The sequence below is a fragment of the Triticum urartu genome, chromosome 5, assembly GCF_003073215.2.
Source record: "Triticum urartu cultivar G1812 chromosome 5, Tu2.1, whole genome shotgun sequence".
NCBI lineage: Eukaryota > Viridiplantae > Streptophyta > Magnoliopsida > Poales > Poaceae > Triticum > Triticum urartu.
The window spans coordinates 279,851,239-279,870,068 of record NC_053026.1 but is presented as its reverse complement, the minus strand read 5'-3'; positions in this window follow the sequence as shown (position 1 = coordinate 279,870,068).

Below are 18,830 nucleotides of genomic sequence, written 5' to 3'. Positions count from 1 at the left end.
GAACGTTAAATTCTGACCAGAATAGCTTGTCCACTTCACGATCTGTTTGTTCTCGAAGTATTCGGCCGCATCGATAGCACTCGCCGCCAAGTCCAGATATGCGTCCGCTGAACTCCACAACCAGTCCAGAGGGGCATACTGAGGATCTCCAAACTTCCTCCGCAGCATAAAGGGCTTCCCAGCCGCGATATCCCCGGCTTGACGCAGCTCCTCCTTCTTCGCTCTCATTGCAGAGCGGGTGTCTTTGGTCGCCATCGTGGCCTTTTCCAGGTCCGTCGCCTTCGCCCAGTTTTCTTCTTCAAGAAGCTGGCAACGGTCGGCAGTATCTTTTAACTTTACAGCCATCTTGGCCATCTTCTCTTTTCTCTCGCAATGCGCGGCCTTTTCGGCTCTTAACTCTTCGGCCGCCTTTAAAGCGGCCGCATTGCTACTCCTTGCTTGTTCCTTGGCTCGGGCAAGCTCCGCCCGAAGGGTCTCCACAGTGGTAGCTCCATCTGCAGTCACACCATATTAAAGATACTGGCATTATGTTGCTCTTACTATGTGACATTCACCAGAAAAAATCACCTACCCTGTGCCTCGTCAAGCCGCTTGTTAACAAGCACGATGTCGGCATCTGCCGCATCCAGTTGCCGCTTTAGTCCAGGAAATCCATCAGTCCGGCTAGCCACCGGAGCTTCAACCACCTGCACATAAAGGCGGCTTGGTTATTACCTAGGACTACGATCCCCTGTTTGCCGCCGTTTTCGACGGCAACCAGAGTCTCAGGGGCTACTATCTATACAGGGCACACCTAAAAATGTGCGGTACTGTCAAAAACGTACATCTTTTCACGTACCTCAAAACCCGTCAGTAGACTCATAAAGGCTTCATGCAACCCGCTCTCGGCAGACGAAATCCTTTCAATCACCATAGCCATCAACGTATGGTGCTCTTCTGAGATAATCGCTCGCTCTAGCAGATCCCTCAGTACGTTCGACCGCATACCAGATGGTGCCGGACTCTTTGATTGCTCTCTTCAAGAGTCGGATACTGGGGACTTCGCGTGGCCATAGGATTACCTTCTGGCCTTGCCGGATCAGGAGAAACCCTCCGCAACGACACCTCAGGGTCGCTCGCCTCGTGAGGCGGTGTGGCAGGGGGAGGCGTTTCGCTCTCCATCATCTCTGGAAGAAGATCCCCTGAAGACGAGCTCTGCTGAGAAGGGCTAAGATCCGAACTGCAAGATAAATGCTTCGTTTATTCTCCTCAAAAGTAAGGTAGGATATCTTCACTATTAAGTACCTTTTTAATTACTTACAGCTCGGTAGAGGGCTGATCCTCGCGCAGACATTGTGCGGAAAGAATACCCTCCGAGGCAGGACCCCCTGGCGGAGATTTCTTCTCCCGTTTGGAAACCTTAGTTTCCGGATCTTCAGAGGTAGTCCTCTTCCTTCCTCGGGGAGAGGGAATGTCAGATTCTTCCCCTTGGTTATCCTCCCTCGCGGAGGCGCTCATTCCCTCGATTGGAATTGGTAGCGATGGAGTCCCGCTTTCGCCCTCTTTATTCCCCCCTTCATCTTCCTTTGAAGGCACTAGACAAGGTGCTGGCTCGAGCATCTTTTCCAGCACCGGATTGTCCAAGCCCTCAGGAAGGGGGGCCGAACACCTGATCATTTCACCTTTGTTATCCAGTCCTAGTCAAAGAGCGATTCTTCAGAATGATGTCATGACGAATAAAAGGACAATATGTTCGACTATGGGATTACTTACTTGGGCAGCGGGGCAGTTGCAACTCAGGCCCACGTCTTCGGTAGTATCCGGACACTCTATTTGGGGTCCGAAGAACGATTTGTACATCTCCTCCTGTGTTATGCCGAGGAAATTCTGAATAGTGCGCGGTCCTGTCGGGTTGAATTCCCACATGCGGAGGGGCCGGCGTTTGCAAGGCTGGACTCGACGAACCAGCATGACTTGCATTACCATAACCAGACTGAAATCTCCCTTGAAGAGATCTTGGATACGGCTCTGCAGTATTGGCACGTCCTTAGCTGGACCCCAGCTCAGCCCCCTGCTGATCCATGACATCAGTTGTGGTGGAGGGCCCGAGCGAAAGGTGGGGGCAGCTACCCACTTGGCACTTCTGGGAGCTGTGACGTAAAACCACTCCCGTTGCCATAATCCGGACACCTCTGGAAAGGAACCCTTTGGCCATGGAGCGCCAACGATCTTCCTTATTAATGCGCCCCCGCACGCTGCGTGCTGCCCCTCGACCATCTTCGGCTTCACATGAAAGGTCTTGAGCCACAGGCCGAAGTGAGGGGTAATGCGGAGGAAGGCCTCACATACGACAATAAATGTCGAGATGTGAAGAAGGGAATCCGGGGCCAGATCGTGAAAGTCTAGCCCATAATAGAACATAAGACCCCTAACAAAGGGATCTAGAGCGAGGCCTAGTCATCGGAGGAAGTGGGATACAAACACGACGCTCTCGTTGGGTTCGGGAGTAGGGACGACCTGCCCTCGGGCAGGTAGCCGATGCGAAATTTCGACGGTCAGATATCTGGCCTCCCTCAACTTCTTGATGTCCTCCTCCGTGATGGAGGAAGGCATCCGCTGGCCTTGAAGGATGGATCCGGACATGATTGAAGGTCCGAAGTACCTGACCTGGGCTTTGGGTGTTAGAACTCGAGGCGGGGGAAGGATTCGATTGAGCACGGGAGGGAAAAAAGAAAAAGCCATGTCCCTTTATAAAGGGGGTGAATATCACGCGTCCTCTTTGTGGCTGTTCTAGACTTACCTAAGATCTAGGAGTCATGCCAACATGCACGGTTGGGTTACCCATGTTCGTATTGATGAGAATCCCGTGATAAGAGGAACACGACCTCTGCTTTGGCAAGACGTGTCAAGAAACCGCCTCGCGTTATGTGCGGGGCTGGTTAGAGGAAAACAGTTCAAATAATTACCGGGCCGTGGCGTGATGTCATGCTGCCAAAACATGTGAGCAGATTAGATTGGTGGAAATATTATTCTCTCTATGGTGGTATGTGGAACTTATTTTGCAGGGTCAGACACTGTCATTGTATTCAAACTCTTCCGTGGTGTATTCGGAGGAGGAACCCGCCTTGCAATGCCGAAGACAACACTGCGTGCCGGACTCATCGTCACTGAAGCCTGGTTCAGGGGCTACTGAGGGAGTACTAGATTAGGGGGTATCTGGACAGCTGGACTATATCCTTTGGCCGGACTGTTGGACTATGAAGATACGAGATTGAAGACTTCGTGTCGTGTTCGGATGGGACTCTACTTGGCATGGAAGGCAAGCTAGGCAATACGGATATGTATATCTCCTCCTTTGTAACCGACCTTGTGTAACCCTAGCCCTCTCCGGTGTCTATATAAACCGGAGGGTTTTAGTCCGTAGGACAACATACAATCATACCATAGGCTAGCTTTTAGGGTTTAGCCTCTCTGATCTCGTGGTAGATCAACTCTTGTACTACTCATATTATCAAGAATAAATCAAGCAGGACGTAGGGTTTTACCTCCATCAAGAGGGCCCGAACCTGGGTAAAACATCGTGTCCCCTGCCTCCTGTTACCATCCGCCTTAGACGCACAGTTCGGGACCCCCTACCCGAGATCCGCCGGTTTTGACACCAACAGTGGTCGATGTGAGAGGGAGGGGGAGGAGATAGCGATGAACGTGAACGTGAGGGGGAGGAGATAGCGATGTCGTGGGAGGCGCAGTATTTATAGCGAGCAATGGCACACCTACGTAAGATATGGACTGGGCTGCACTGACTTAACTACAGGTCCAGTTGCGTCACTGACATGTGGGCGAGACCCTTGTTGGGCCCATATGTCAGTGACCCAATGCACCTACAGTTAAGTAACAGCTACGTGGGCATATTTGTTGGAGTAAATTACGGGGGAGCGAAGGGGTGGAAATATTGCTGGTCACAACGGATTGGACGAGCATGGGGGGAGGAGAGTCATGCATGCAGATTAAATTAACCCCGCTAAAAACAATATTTTAAACGTGGCTACTCGATCTGTGGCAACTGGCGAGCCACCACGCTCCAAGTCGTTCACCTGTGGTCCCGACCATCAACTCCTACGGATCAAATTATCACGCGAGCTGACTATTCATACAAAGGTGCTCCACCACGTACCCAGTACCCGCGAATGCAGCAATCATGCACCTAGGGTTTTAGGGTTTATTTGTTAACGTCGCCTTTACGTAACAGTCATGTGTGCGAGACAGTGAGAGGCCGACTGCGTGCGTGCGCCTCTTCTCTTCGTATATGTACTCCACCGTTTGTCTGGTGTCCAAAAAATTATAATAACTACTAGCAATGTGCCAATGCGTTGCCACACGATCAAAGTAGATTAATACATATTCACCGATTTGATAGAAAAAAGTCTAGTTTTGAAATACGTATATCACTAAAAATATGTTATGTTTCACTCAAAATATATTCCTTTGGCGGTTTTGATGAGATAAGGGAGGAATGTTGTTGGTTTCAAGATTCGAGAAGTGGTATATGTCTAATTTCTACTCTTACTAGCAAGATGCCCGTGCGTTGCACTGAACATCAAGATCTTGTGGGAGAAAAGGATGAATGAGGGAAGGCCTTATCTGCAAATGTGGTGAAGAGTGCGGGTAAATTGCCATATTTTCCTTCCTATCCATCAGATATAAATTGGACGACCTACATTGCAGGATGGCAAGCCCACCATCATCACCAACTCTATTTTTTATCCCTACTCTTATAAAAAGCATTGTCGGTGATGATCGTGTGCCTTCCATCCCGCAATATAGGCCGTCTAATCTATATCTGACGGATAGGAAGGAAACTATGGCAATTTTGCAAATATATACCCACACCCCTCTCCACATTTGCAAATAAGGCCTTCCCTCGTTCATCCTTTTCCCCCACAAGATAAACTACTCATACAAATGCATCTTGATGTTCCGTGCAACGCATGGGAATCTTGCTAGTTGTTGCAAAAAGCCCATGTGTGTGTGAGAGAGAGGGAGAGTGGAGGAGGACGGAGTGCATGTGTGACAAAGACACAAGGAGTGTGTGTGCGATAGGTATCAGCTTAAAATGAGGCAATAGTGTGTGTGTGCACGATCGAGAGGGTGTGTCTCAAGAAGGGAAGAAAAATCTACATAGATACAAGGAGCGGGAGAGAGACATGTATGCGATGGTGGAAGCACGAGTGTGCAGGTGTATAAACCTATCTAGAGGCTAGCTAGTCGATAAATGTTTGTGAAAGAAATACGAGTCGGGGTGCAAAGGCGAGAGTTTTGTGTGTGTGAGAGAGAGACGGTAGTCAGGAAGGGGAGTGGAAGCAGGAGTTGTGTGTGTGTCTGTGAGAGAGAGAGGAGACGGTAGTCGGGGTTGTCTGATCGGTAAACAAATGAATAATGTCAGTCTGGGATGGAGACGAAAAGGAGACCGCAACAAATGTTGTGTCTACAGGAGAGAGAGAGTAAGTTTAGTGGTATGAGTCATATGTAGAGACATATAGGATGTGTGAGAGAATCCCATAGAGAGAAAGACAAAGTGAAAGACGAGTGGAGACTGTGTGTGTGGCGGTGAAAAATAAAACTTAGGTACCGAGTGATACCAGAGAATAGTAGAGACGTGAGAGATAATAAAAACCGTGTAATTTATAATGGTAGGGAGAGTGTGACACTTCTCAAGGGAGACGTCGAGAGACCATGTTTGCGAGGATAGGAGAAACATGAAGTGAGCGTGAGGGTGAGCTGGAGAAAAGAGAGTGATAGCTACCTGAAGGAGCATGCATGCGAGAGAGATGGGCGTGAAAGGAGTGAACAGAAAAGGGATTCAAATATTTGAATTCGAGATGATGATACATGTAATCCATACTCGAACCAAAATTGATCTATCAAACATGCATACTCATATGAATTCACGCACATCTATGTTATTTAATATGTAGATATTACTGATCCATACATTTTAGTAGAACATAATTTGGTTAAAAAATTTCGAATTCAACCTTAAGATTTCGAGATCGTTGTATTTGTAAATCATATTATACATATAAAGGAGCAGAATTCTTTGTTGTGCTTTTGAAAGTATATATAAAAAATGATGTATATAGAATGTAATTCCAATTGAAAATGGATCCCGCCCGAAAAAAATAGAATACAAATGGGATTCGAATTGAGTTGGCACGGTAAACGTGCACTCTGCAAAATTTGAACGAAGCGGAGAAAGTCGCAGTAACTGCCCGAAACCAAAATCTGCGAGATGGAAATCACTACTGCCTATCCCTGCCACGCAAAGCCTATCTGCTGGATTTCTATAGGTTTCGATAGGGGTAGGTTTGTAATTTCACCCAAACGTGACGTAACCGCCTCTCACCCGGATTCATACACGGTGGGCGCCAAAACACAGTGTGTCCTCGGCCGAAATCGACTCCCTCCCCGATTCATATTCATACACGGTGGGCGCCAAAAACAAACTCTCGTCGGCAAATATTCGGTGTATGCGAGATTACCGTCCTATCCCCAACCGACTAATGTTGCTGTGATGTAGTAGAAATTTGAAACAGGGGCTAAGTTTGTAAATTTCCTCGCATTTGAGACAAGCGCGCCCTGAATACATGGTTCCCCCCTTCCTCTCTACCTCCCTTTTCCCCATTCGTACTCCGTGGGCGCCAAAACACCCTCTCCACCCCACCCTCCTCCGTCCGCCACCCCATCCACCGCCGTCCTCCTCCACCATGCCAGAGCTGATACCCCGACGCCGCCGTCCATTACAAGAGATCGACCTCTCTCATCCACGGCTTCGGACCGGGATCCTTGCATCCCGTCCTTTCGCTTCATCTCCGCCGTCATCCAGCTTGCTGGCGCCGCTCCTATGACTGTCTCGTCCACCGCGCCCCGCCGCCACCGTCTACCCTCCTAGATCTGCTTCCACGCCGCCGACAGCCATCGCTACCGCAGCACTGTCAAATTCTTAGCAAATGCGTACACGGCGCCGCACCAGAGGTGGTACTCTTTCGTATCTGCTCAACTTATTTATCGCACCAAGAAAATAGATCGCCACTGCTTTACTCTGATTTCTTGTCTTGGTTGCGAAGTTGCCTTTGTCCGGTTTGCACCTTCAGATCCGCCATGGCATGCTCAACACTATACTCCCAATGCTTATGGTTTCCCCTTTTATATTCCACACTAGTTAAATCACAGTAGACTAAATTTCAAAATTGGGTCAGTCGATTTTTCAGAGCTCGCCGGAGTTCGCCGGTGCGATCAAAGGGGCTTGGGTGGTTGTGGGGCCTCGTCGAACAAAGAAAACGGGGGGGGGGGGGGGGGGGGGGGGGGGGGGGGGGGGGGGGTGGCGGAGGAACACAGGCGGTGGGGGCCGGTGGTCCGGCCGGCGGCCCGTGCGGTGTTTTGTATGGGAAGAATCAGAGACGAGGAAGAAGAAGGGTTAGGAGACGTAGGATCTTCATCCAACCGTCTGAAATGGTCGAGAGACAGCTGGGAGTTGCATTCTTAATGCGCTCTGGTTCATCATGTGTGGGCTCTGTGCAACCAACATTTTATTATCCCAAATCTACTTGCTCTTCTTTACCATGTTCCTCTTCCGTTGTTCTTTAATATGTACTCTCTCCGCTCCTAAATACAAGTCTTTGTATAGATTCCACCATGGACTACATATGGAGCAAAATGAGTGAATCTACACTCTAAAATTTATCTGGATACATCTGTATGTGATCCATAGTGGAAATCTCTACCAAGACTTATATTTTGGAACGGAGGGAGTATGATAGTAGTACAGTATGTTCCTTGTACTGAAGATGAGCAAGGACATTTGCAGTGTAGAGGTCTATACGGTCGGTTGTGATGGACACTTTGAGCCTCTTTGATTCGTAGGATCTTGTAAACATAGGAATAGGATTTGTAGTGGCCTGCCCACTTGAATCCTATAAGAATAGCAAGGAAATGCGGGGAGCTGTGTCGCCTTTGAGAGTTACACTGATATTAACAGTACCGCACCTTCACTTGAAGAGAGCTGGTATCCAAAGCCTTTCTAGCCGTACCGGCAATACTAGCACATATATTCCAGCAAGTTCCACTTTGCTGATTTTACTCTGATGCTTAAGGTTTTCCTGTTATATCTACACTATGATCTGTGTAGTTGCTTTGTGTCGCACTAGCAGCAGTCCACTCTTGAAGCTAAACACTACAATGACTTACAAAATTGGCACCAAGGCATTGAGTGCCATTCTGGATGCAATGAAACTCATACGCTCCCCACCTGTTGATTCTTGTTCAGAATATGATCCTAATGACTATTATAACCTCGAGGAGTCAAAGGCAGATGGCCTGTCCTGTTCACCCATCAAGGTGCCTGTTCTAATTTGGCAATATTTTATTGATTGCGGGTATCTTGCATATGCTGTCTTTTATTTCTTCTACTTTGTTGCACCGCCATCTGCTTAGTTTACTCATCATATATGTCGAGATGCCATGCCCATCCACTATCAATACATATTCCATCTGTCATCATACCATGTTTTTCCACTCAAATGCTATTCTTATGCATCAGACATCAAAAAGGAAGAGGGTGATTGCCGAACCTGAAGGAGCACCAGCAAAGTCCTTGAAAAATGTGGTGGTGCCGAAGAAATCAGACAGCACCCCACTTATATTGGCTGTACAACCAGTGACACAAAATGTAGGACCGACTCCAGCAAACTGTACCCATACTTCACTCGCCACACCACTAGCCCCACCACATAGGACCTGCACTCCAGCAAAAGGTATACCGATTTCATTTGCCATAGCACCAGCTGTACCATAGAAAAATCCCACTCCAGCAAAAAGTACAGCAAGTCCACCGGCCGAAGACCTATCCCAACTGTAGAGACGGCCAATTCCTGCAGATTGGAACCCCATTCCATTTATTCCCAGTTTAAAAGACAATGCTTTCAATGTTGTTAGGGACTACGTGCATATATTCCCATCATGGGAAGATTATTGTGAAGACAAACACCATTTTCACATCTTCCTGTCCAACTTACGTGTAAGTGCTATTATTCATGGTTATTATTTTCTTGTTTTCTGCTGATTGAACACATCAATGATTTACATTACATTGTTGTAACTAGGCGAGGGTCAATATGGATAGTCATGACGAGCAAAGCTTGCTTGTGCTTTTCAAGGAAGCATTGCAGCAGTATCGGTGTTACCTGAGGAAATCACACTTTGATGGCAAGTCTATAAATGAATTACCGGTGAAGTCTCCTGTGCTAAATTTAGAAGACATTGAATGGAAAAACCTTGTTATGCACTGGTCTCGTTCCCAAGATGAGGTACTGTCTATGAAATCACATGACAATTTGAACTTCTACTTTTCCGCATGTGCCTTACGGATCTTTTTTGCAGGAAATCTGCTCGAAGAAGAATTACGGTTTGACAAGAACGACAGGATATCGCAAATATGCTGCCCGCTGCTTTGCTCTTGTTAGTACCTGTTGTCCTGTATCACTGTACTTGCATACATACCTGGTTCATTATGTGACAGCAGTATGCATGATAGCTTGCTTATCAATTGTTCGCTCCAAATTATCTGATCTGTATGAATGGTTACATTAGTGTAGAATATATCCAATGCCAATGTTTTTTTAGCTCTGCATTGTTCTTGTAAGTACATGCTGTCCTTTATCAGTGTACTTATAATGGCAGGTAGTTGTTCATGTACCATCACTCTGCAGCTTATTTTCCTTTGCCCTCCATTTTCTACACATCAGATCTATATTTACTCTTACCATAAGGTTGGTACTGAAGAGGTTTAGCTGGGCATTGCTCTTGGTTGTACCTTTTGCCTATATCTCTACACTTACATTTATAGCTACTTGGTTATGTAGCATCACTCTTCATCTTATCTTAAATATTCTCCATTTTTTCGTATATTATCACATCTATATTTACTCTTAACAAAATGTAGAATAAAGGCAATGCTTTTGAAGAAGATTCTGTGGTAAACTTCTTGAATTGCCCCCTCCCCATCAGCATGGACAAGGCCTTTATAGAGCCTGTCTTCACCAATAATGTAAGTTTGTCCATCTCAAGCCTTCAAACTTTATTGTATATATTTGGTTAGGCATGACTGCAACAGCTGTTTATTTTTGGTGTTTGCATCAAATTGCTTGTTTAAAGTTTATCATGTAGTTCATAAACAAAAGTTTGTCCTTTCTCAATTTAAGTTTTCAGTTGTACAACCAAGTTCCTTCTTCATACCATGTAAATTAAACTATACAAAGCAAGTGATCTTCTTTTGCACTGCATGTATGCTTCTGTTCTTCATCCGTAATCCAGCGGTGTGGTGAACCTACCCACTACAGCACAATGTCATGTTCTGCAATGTCTTAACTATGAACAATGTCATATCATTCTACTATTATTTAAACCGTCTCTTTATTTGCCAATCTGAAATGGTATAAATTGACAGCACACTAACCATTGATACTTATGAGTTCTTGATCTGTAATCCAGTGGTGTCGTGAAGCTGCCAACTCCTTCACAATGTCATTTCCTGCCATGTCTTGACCTGAACAATACCATATTGTGTTAATGCAATTTTAAACTGTGTCACTTTATTCGTCAGTAAGAAATGTGATGAATTGTCAACACTGATACTTTTATGTGCAAAACCTGTCATCTATCTACTTGTTTATCTTTCAGAGTGAGGAAGATATAAGTGTTGAACAAGCGCAGTCTCATCATCTTGCTCAGCTACTTGCGCTGCAGCTCCCCGGCAGGGCTAACCTTTCTTGAACTCTATTGAAGTGCTGTCGGTTTTGTATATTATTTTGTCTGCGTGTTTATTTGCACTGGTGGCGATCTTTGATGCCCAGTGTATGTAATCTGCTGTCTGCTTGTGCTTTATTATCATAGTGGCGAACTTTGATGCCCAGTGGATGTAACATGTTGTAATTTCTTTATTGTATAGTCTAGGTTTTTTCTTATTCACGATGTTGCAGTTATTTTACTGTATATATATCCTGTCTTCGCAGTAAACCGGCCAAACCATAAAATTATGGTACATAATCGGGCCGTCATGCATTCACAATGTAGGTTGGGCCTGAAACGTGCCGAATAGCTCACGGGCCGGCAACAGCCTGAAATGAACCCTGGCCCATGATTGTGCGAATCAAATCACGGGCTTTTAACAGGCCAAAATTGTCTCGGTCCTTGTTTGGCCCAATAAGATATCGGTTGCGAGCAGGCCGGATGCAAACCGGGCCATAGTTAGGCCCAACTATATGACGGGCTTTTAACAGGCCGAAATTAATATAGGGCCGAAATGTTAAACGGGCCCTTAACAGGCCAAAACTAATATCAGGCCGAATTACTAAGTGGGTCTTTAGAAAGTGGGCCCAACAGCATAGTGTCCAGTTGACGGGCCGAATCTGATATGGGCCATAATTGAGCCCAAAGCCTCTTAAAGGCCCGGACCTAATCTGGGCCGTAATTTGGCCCAGAACATGGTAGGCTTTTAACGGGCCGGATTTCATATGGGCCACTCTTAGGCCCGGAGCATGGCAGGCCATTAATGGACCGGATCAAATATGGGCCGGCATTTGGCCCAAAACATGGCAGCCAGTTAATGGGCCGGCCTGCTAGGGTCCTCAAAATCTTGTGGGCCTACAGCTGGGCTGGCCCATTAATGTCGACGAAATCTCGTGGGCCTTTAGCTGGGCCGGCCCATTATGATCCGCAAGAATCTTGTGGACCTTTACCTGGGCCGGCCCATTATGGCACACACTTGTGGGCCTTTACCTGTGCCGGCCCATTATGGCCCGCAAAATCTTGTGGGCCTTTAGCTGGTCCAGCCCATTATGGTCCGCAAAATCTCGTGGGCCTTTAGCTGGGCCGGCCCATTATGGTTCGCAAAATCTTGTGGGCCTTCAGTTGGGCCGACCCATTTAAACTTGATGGGCCGGTCCACGTGTCAACATATCATAGGCGTGTCTCGCCCATTAGATGAGTGACACCTGTGCCAACATGGACCTGACACGTGTCTCCTCGAGCTAATGATGATTTTACACGTGGAAAATCCCCATTGATCGGGGTTGTTAACGGGTTATCGGATCCAAAACCCGACCCGATAGCTTAATGGCGTTCCGTTACGGTGGATGCCACGTGTCGGTCACCCTTGACAAAAGCACTTCTGTGATGCGTGATTTATCGTCATGGAAGTGGACACTTCCGTCATGATAATTTTGGTAATGTCATGGAACACTTCTACGACATCACATGTATGACTATCTTGATTCTGTCATAAAATCGTCATGGATGTACATGCATGACAGAAAAACACGACCTACTGTGACAAACACGTATCGTCACAGAAGTGTATTTTTTTGTAGTGTCTACATTTTTCATTTTAGTGATCCAAGATCACATTGAGTCCATAGGAAAGCCAATACTATTATGAGGGGATGAGGTGTTGCTTAATGGCTTGCTTGCTCAAAGTGCGTAGTGATATGCTCCAAATCCCTCTATCACTTTCTCACATCTGCATTACGGTGACGTCCCTCGAACTCTTGATCCATTTGAGGCCGAGGGAGATTTTCGTTAGCACGACGGCGTGGTTACGATGATGATGAAGTTACCGGCGCAGGGCTTCGCGTAAGCACTACAATGATATGACCGAGGTGGGAAACTGTGGAGGGGGGCACCGCACACGGCTAAAAGATCAACTTGTGTGTCTATGGGGTGCCCCCTGCCTCTGTATATAAAGGAGGGAGAGGGAGATGCCGTTGGCCCTAGGAGGGCGTGCCAAGGTGTGGAGTCCTACTAGGACTCCCTAGTCCTAGTAGGATTCCACCTCCCACACAGAGTAGGAAAGGGGGAAGAGAGAAGGAGAAGGAAAGGGGGGGTCGGCCCCTTCTCCTAGTCCTAATGGGCCTCCTGCCCAAGAGGGGGGGGGGGCGCACCAGCCCCTTGTGGGCTGGTGTGCTTCCCTCTTATGGCCCATAAGGCCCATAACTTCTCCTGGGGGTTCCGGTAACCTCCTGGTACTAGGGAAAAATGTCCGAACCACTCGGAACCATTCCGATGTCCAAATGCAACCTTTCAATATATGAATCTTTACCTCTTGGACATTTCAAGACTCCTCATCATGTCCGTGATCTCATCCGGGACTTCAAACAAGCTTCGGTCATCAAATCACATAACTCATAATACAAATCGTCATCGAGCGTTAAGCGTGCGGACCCTACGGCTTCGAGAACTATGTAGACATGACCGAGACACATCTCCGGTCAATAACCAATAGCGGAACCTGGATGCTCATATTGGATCCTACATATTCTATGAAGATCTTTATCGGTCAAACCGCATAACAACGTACGTTGTTCCCTTTGTCATCGGTATGTTACTTGCTCGAGATTCGATCGTCGGTATCATCATACCTAGTTCAATCTCGTTAGAGGCAAGTCTCTTTACTCGTTCCGTAATGCATCATCTCGTAACTAACTCATTAGTCACTTTTCTTGCAAGCCTTATAGTGATGAGCATTACCGAGAGGGCCCAGAGATACATCTCCGATACACGGAGTGACAAATCCTAATCTCGATCTATGCCAACTCAACCAACACCTGTAGAGCATATTTGTAATCACCCAGTTACGTTGTGTCGTTTGATAGCACACTAAGTGTTCCTCCGGTATTCGGGAGTTGCATAATCTCATAGTCAGAGGAACATGTATAAGTTATGAAGAAAGCAATTGCAATAAACTAAAGGATCATAGTGCTAAGCTAACGGATGGGTCTTTTCCATCACATCATTCTCTAATTATGTGATCCCGTTCATCAAATGACAACACATGTCTATGGCTAGGAAACTTAACCATCTTTGATTAACGATCTAGTCAAGTAGAGGCATACTAGGGACACTTTGTTTTGTCTATGTATTCACACATGTATCAAGTTTCCGGTTAATACAATTCTAGCATGAATAATAAACATTTATCATCAAATAAGGAAATATAACTAACATTTTTATTATTGCCTCTAGGGCATATTTCCTTGAGTCTCCCACTTGCACTAGAGTCAATAATCTAGTTCACATCGCCATGTGATTTAGCACCAATAGTTCAATCACCATGTGACCAACACCCAAAGGGTTTTACTAGAGTCAATAATCTAGTTTACATCGCCATGTGATTAACACACAAAGAGTACTAAGGTGTGATCATGTTTTGCTTGTGAGAGAAGTTTAGTCAACGGGCCTGCCACATTCAGAGCCATATGTATTTTGCAAATTTTCTATGTCTACAATACTATGCACGGAGCTACTCTAGCTAATTGCTCCCACTTTTAATATGTATCTAGATAGAGACTTAGAGTCATCTAGATCGGTGTCAAAAGCTTGCATCGACGTAACTCTTTACGACGAACTCTTTTATCACCTCCATAACCGAGAAAAATTTCCTTAGTCCTCTAAGGATAACTTTGACCGCTGTCCAGTGATCTACTCCTAGATCACTATTGTACTCCCTTGCCAAAATCATCCTAAGGTATACAACAGGTCTGGTACACAACCTAGCATACTTTATAGAACCTATGACTGAGGCATAGGGAATGACTTTTCATTCTCTTTCTATTTTCTGCCATGGTCGGGTTTTGAGTCTTTACTCAACTTCACACCTTGCAACACAGGCAAGAACTCCTTCTTTGACTGTTCCGTTTTGAACTACTTCAAAAACTTGTCAAGGTATGTACTTATTGAAAAATTTACCAAGCGTCTTGATCTATCTCTATAGATCTTGATGCCCAATATGTAAGCAGCTTCACCGAGGTCTTCCATTGAAAAATTCTTATTCAAGTTTCCTTTCATGCTATCTAGAAATTCTGTATCATTTCTGATCAACAATATGTCATCCACATATAATATCAGAAATGTTACAGAGCTCCCACTCACTTTCTTGTAAATACAAGCTTCTTCAAAAGTCTGTATAAAACTATATGCTTTGATCAACTCATCAAAGCATATATTCAGACTCCGAGATGCTTTCACCAGTCCATAGATGGATCGCTGGAGCTTGCATACTTTGTTAGCACCTTTAGGATGGACAAAACCTTCTAGTTGCATCATATACAACTCTTCTGTAATAAATCCATTAAGGAATGTAGTTTTTGATATCCATTTACCAAATTTCATAAAATGCGGCAACTACTAACATGATTCGTACAGACTTTTAAGCATCGATACGAGTGAGAAAATCTCATCGTAGTCAACACCTTGAACTTGTCGGAAACCTTTTTGCGACAATTCGAGCTTTGTAGATAGTAACACTACTATCGGCGTCCGTCTTCCTCTTGAAGATCCATTTATTCTCAATGGCTCACCAATCATCGGGAAAGTCAATCAAAGTCCATACTTTGTTCTTATACATGGATTTCATCTTAGATTTCATGGCCTTAAGCCATTTCGCGGATTCTGGGCTCATCATCGCTTCTTCATAGTTCGTAGGTTCGTCATGGTCTAGTAACATGACTTCCAGAACAGGATTACCGTACCACTCTGGTGCAGAACATACTCTGTTTGACCTATGAGGTTCGGTAGTAATTTCATCTGAAGTTTCATGATCATCATCATGAACTTCCTCACTAATTGGTGTAGGCATCACTGGAACTAATTTCTGTGATGAACTACTTTCCAATTCGGGAGAAGGTACAATTACCTCATCAATTTCTACTTTCCTACCACTCACTTCTTTCGAGAGGAACTCCTTCTCTAGAAAGGATCCACTCTTAGCAACAAAGATCTTGCCTTCGGATCTGTGATAGTGTTGGGGAACGCAGTATTTCAAAAAAATTCCTACGATCACGCAAGATCTATCTAGGAGATGCATAGCAACGAGAGGGGAGAGTGTGTCTACGTACCCTCGTAGACCGAAAGCTGAAGCGTTGAGTAACGCGGTTGATGTAGTCGAACGTCTTTGCGATCCTTCTTTGACTATTCCATTTTGAACTACTTCAAAAACTTGTCAAGGTATGTATTTATTGAAAAATTTATCAAGCAACTTGATCTAACTCTATAGATCTTGATGCCCAATATGTAAGCAGCTTCACCAAGGTCTTTCATTGAAAAATTCTTATTCAAGTATCCTTTTATGCTATCCAGAAATTCAGTATCATTTCTGATCAACAATATGTCATCCACATATAATATCAGAAATGCTATAGAGCTCCCAGTCACTTTCTTGTAAATACAGGCTTCTCCAAAAGTCTGTATAAAACAATATGCTTTGATCAACTCATCAAAGCATATATTCCAACTTCCGAGATGCTTGCACCAGTCCATAGATGGATCGCTGGAGCTTGCATACTTTGTTAGCACCTTTAGGATTGACAAAACCTTCTGGTTGCATCATATACAACTCTTCTTTAATAAATCCATTAAGGAATATAGTTTTTGATATCCATTTGCCAGATTTTATAAAATGCGGCAACTGCTAACATGATTTGGACAGACTTTTAAGCATCGATACGAGTGAGAAAATCTCATCATAGTCAACACCTTGAACTTGTCGAAAACCTTTTTGCAACAATTCGAGCTTTGTAGATAGTAACACTACTATCAGCGTCCATCTTCCCCTTGAAGATCCATTTATTCTGAATGGCTCACCAATCATCGGGCAAGTCAATCAAAGTCCATACTTTGTTCTTATACATGGATCCCATCTCAGATTTCATGGCCTTAAGCCATTTCACGGAATCTGGGCTCATCTTCGCTTCCTCATAGTTTGTAGGTTCGTCATGGTCTAGTAACATGACTTCCAGAACAGGATTACCGTACCACTCAAGTGCGGAACGTACTATGTTTGACCTACGAGGTTCGGTAGTAACTTGATCTGAAGTTTCATGATCATCATCATGAACTTCCTAACTAATTGGTGTAGGCATCACTAGAACTGATTTATGTGATGAACTACTTTCCAATTTGGGAGAAGGTACAGTTACCTCATCAAGTTTTACTTTCCTCCCACTCACTTTTTTCGAGAGAAACTCCTTCTCTAGAAAGGATCCACTCTTAGCAACGAAGATCTTGCCTTCGGATCTGTGATAGAAGGTGTACCCAACAGTTTCTTTTGGGTATCCTACGAAGACGCACTTCTCCGATTTGGGTTTGAGCTTATCAGGCTAAAACTTTTTCATATAAGCATCGCCACCCCAAACTTAAGAAACGACAGCTTAGATTTCTTGCTAAACCACAATTCATACGGTGTCCTCTCAACGGATTTTTAGATGGTGGCCTATTTAACGTGAATGCAACTGTCTGATGACCCACAAGTGTAGGGGATCTATCGTAGCTTTTCGATAAGTAAGAGTGTCGAACCCAACGAGGAACAGAAGGAAATGATAAGCAGTTTTCAGTAAGGTATTCTCTGCAAGCACTGAAATTATCGGTAACAGATAGTTTTGTGATAAGGTAATTTGTAATGAGTAGCAAGTAATAAAAGTAAATAAGGTGCAGCAAGATGGCCCAATCCTTTTTGTAACAAAGGACAAGCCTGGACAACCTCTTATATGAAGGAAAGCGCTCCCGAGGACACATGGGAATTATCGTCAAGCTAGTTTTCATCACGTTCATATGATTCGCGTTCGGTACTTTGATAATTTGATATGTGGGTGGACCGATGCTTGGGTACTGTCCTTACTTGGACAAACATCCCACTTATGATTAACCCCCATTGCAAGCATCCGCAACTACAACAAAAGTATTAAGGTAAACCTAACCATAACATGAAACATATGGATCCAAATCAGCCCCTTATGAAGCAACGCATAAACTAGGGTTTAAGCTTATGTCACTCTAGCAAACCATCATCTAATTATTACTTCCCAATGCCTCCCTCTAGGCCCAAACAATGGTGAAGTGTCATGTAGTCGACGTTCACATGACACCACTAGAGGGATGACAACATACATCTCATCAAAATATCGAACGAATACCAAATTCACATGACTACTTATAGCAAGACTTCTCCCATGTCCTCAGAAACAAATGTAACTACTCACAAAGCATATTCATGTTCATAATCAGAGTGGTATTAATATGCATAATGGATCTGAACATATGATCTTCCACCAAGTAAACCAACTAGCATCAACTACAAGGAGTAATCAACACTACTAGAAACCCACAGGTACCAATCTGAGGTTTGGATACAAAGATTGGATACAAGAGATGAACTAGGGTTTGAGATGAGATGGTGCTGGTGAAGATGTTGATGGAGATTGCCCTCATCCCGATGAGAGGATCGTTGGTGATGACGATAGTGATGATTTCCCCCTCCCGGAGGGAAGTTTCCCCGGCAGAACAACTCTGCTGGAGCCCTATATTGGTTCCGCCAAGGTTCTGCCTCGTGGCGGCGGAGTTTCTTCCCAAAAGCTTGATTATTATTTTTTCTCGGATGAAATACCTCATATAGCAGAAGATGGGCATCGGAGGGCCACCAGGGAGCCCACGAGGCAGGGGGCGCGCCCAAGGGGGTAGGGCGCGCCCCCACCCTTGTGGCCAGGGTGTGGGCCCCCTCTGGAACTTCTTTCGCCCAATATTTTGTATATATTCTGGAAATAACTTCCGTGAAGTTTCAGGACTTTTGGAGCTGTGCAGAATAGGTCTCTAATATTTGCTCCTTTTCCAGCCCAGAATCCCAGCTGCCGCCATTCTCCCTCTTCATGTAAACCTTGTAAAAATAAGAGAGAATAGGCATAAGTATTGTGACATAGTGTGTAATAACAACCCATATGTAACAACCCAAATTTTCAATTTGGAATCTTATA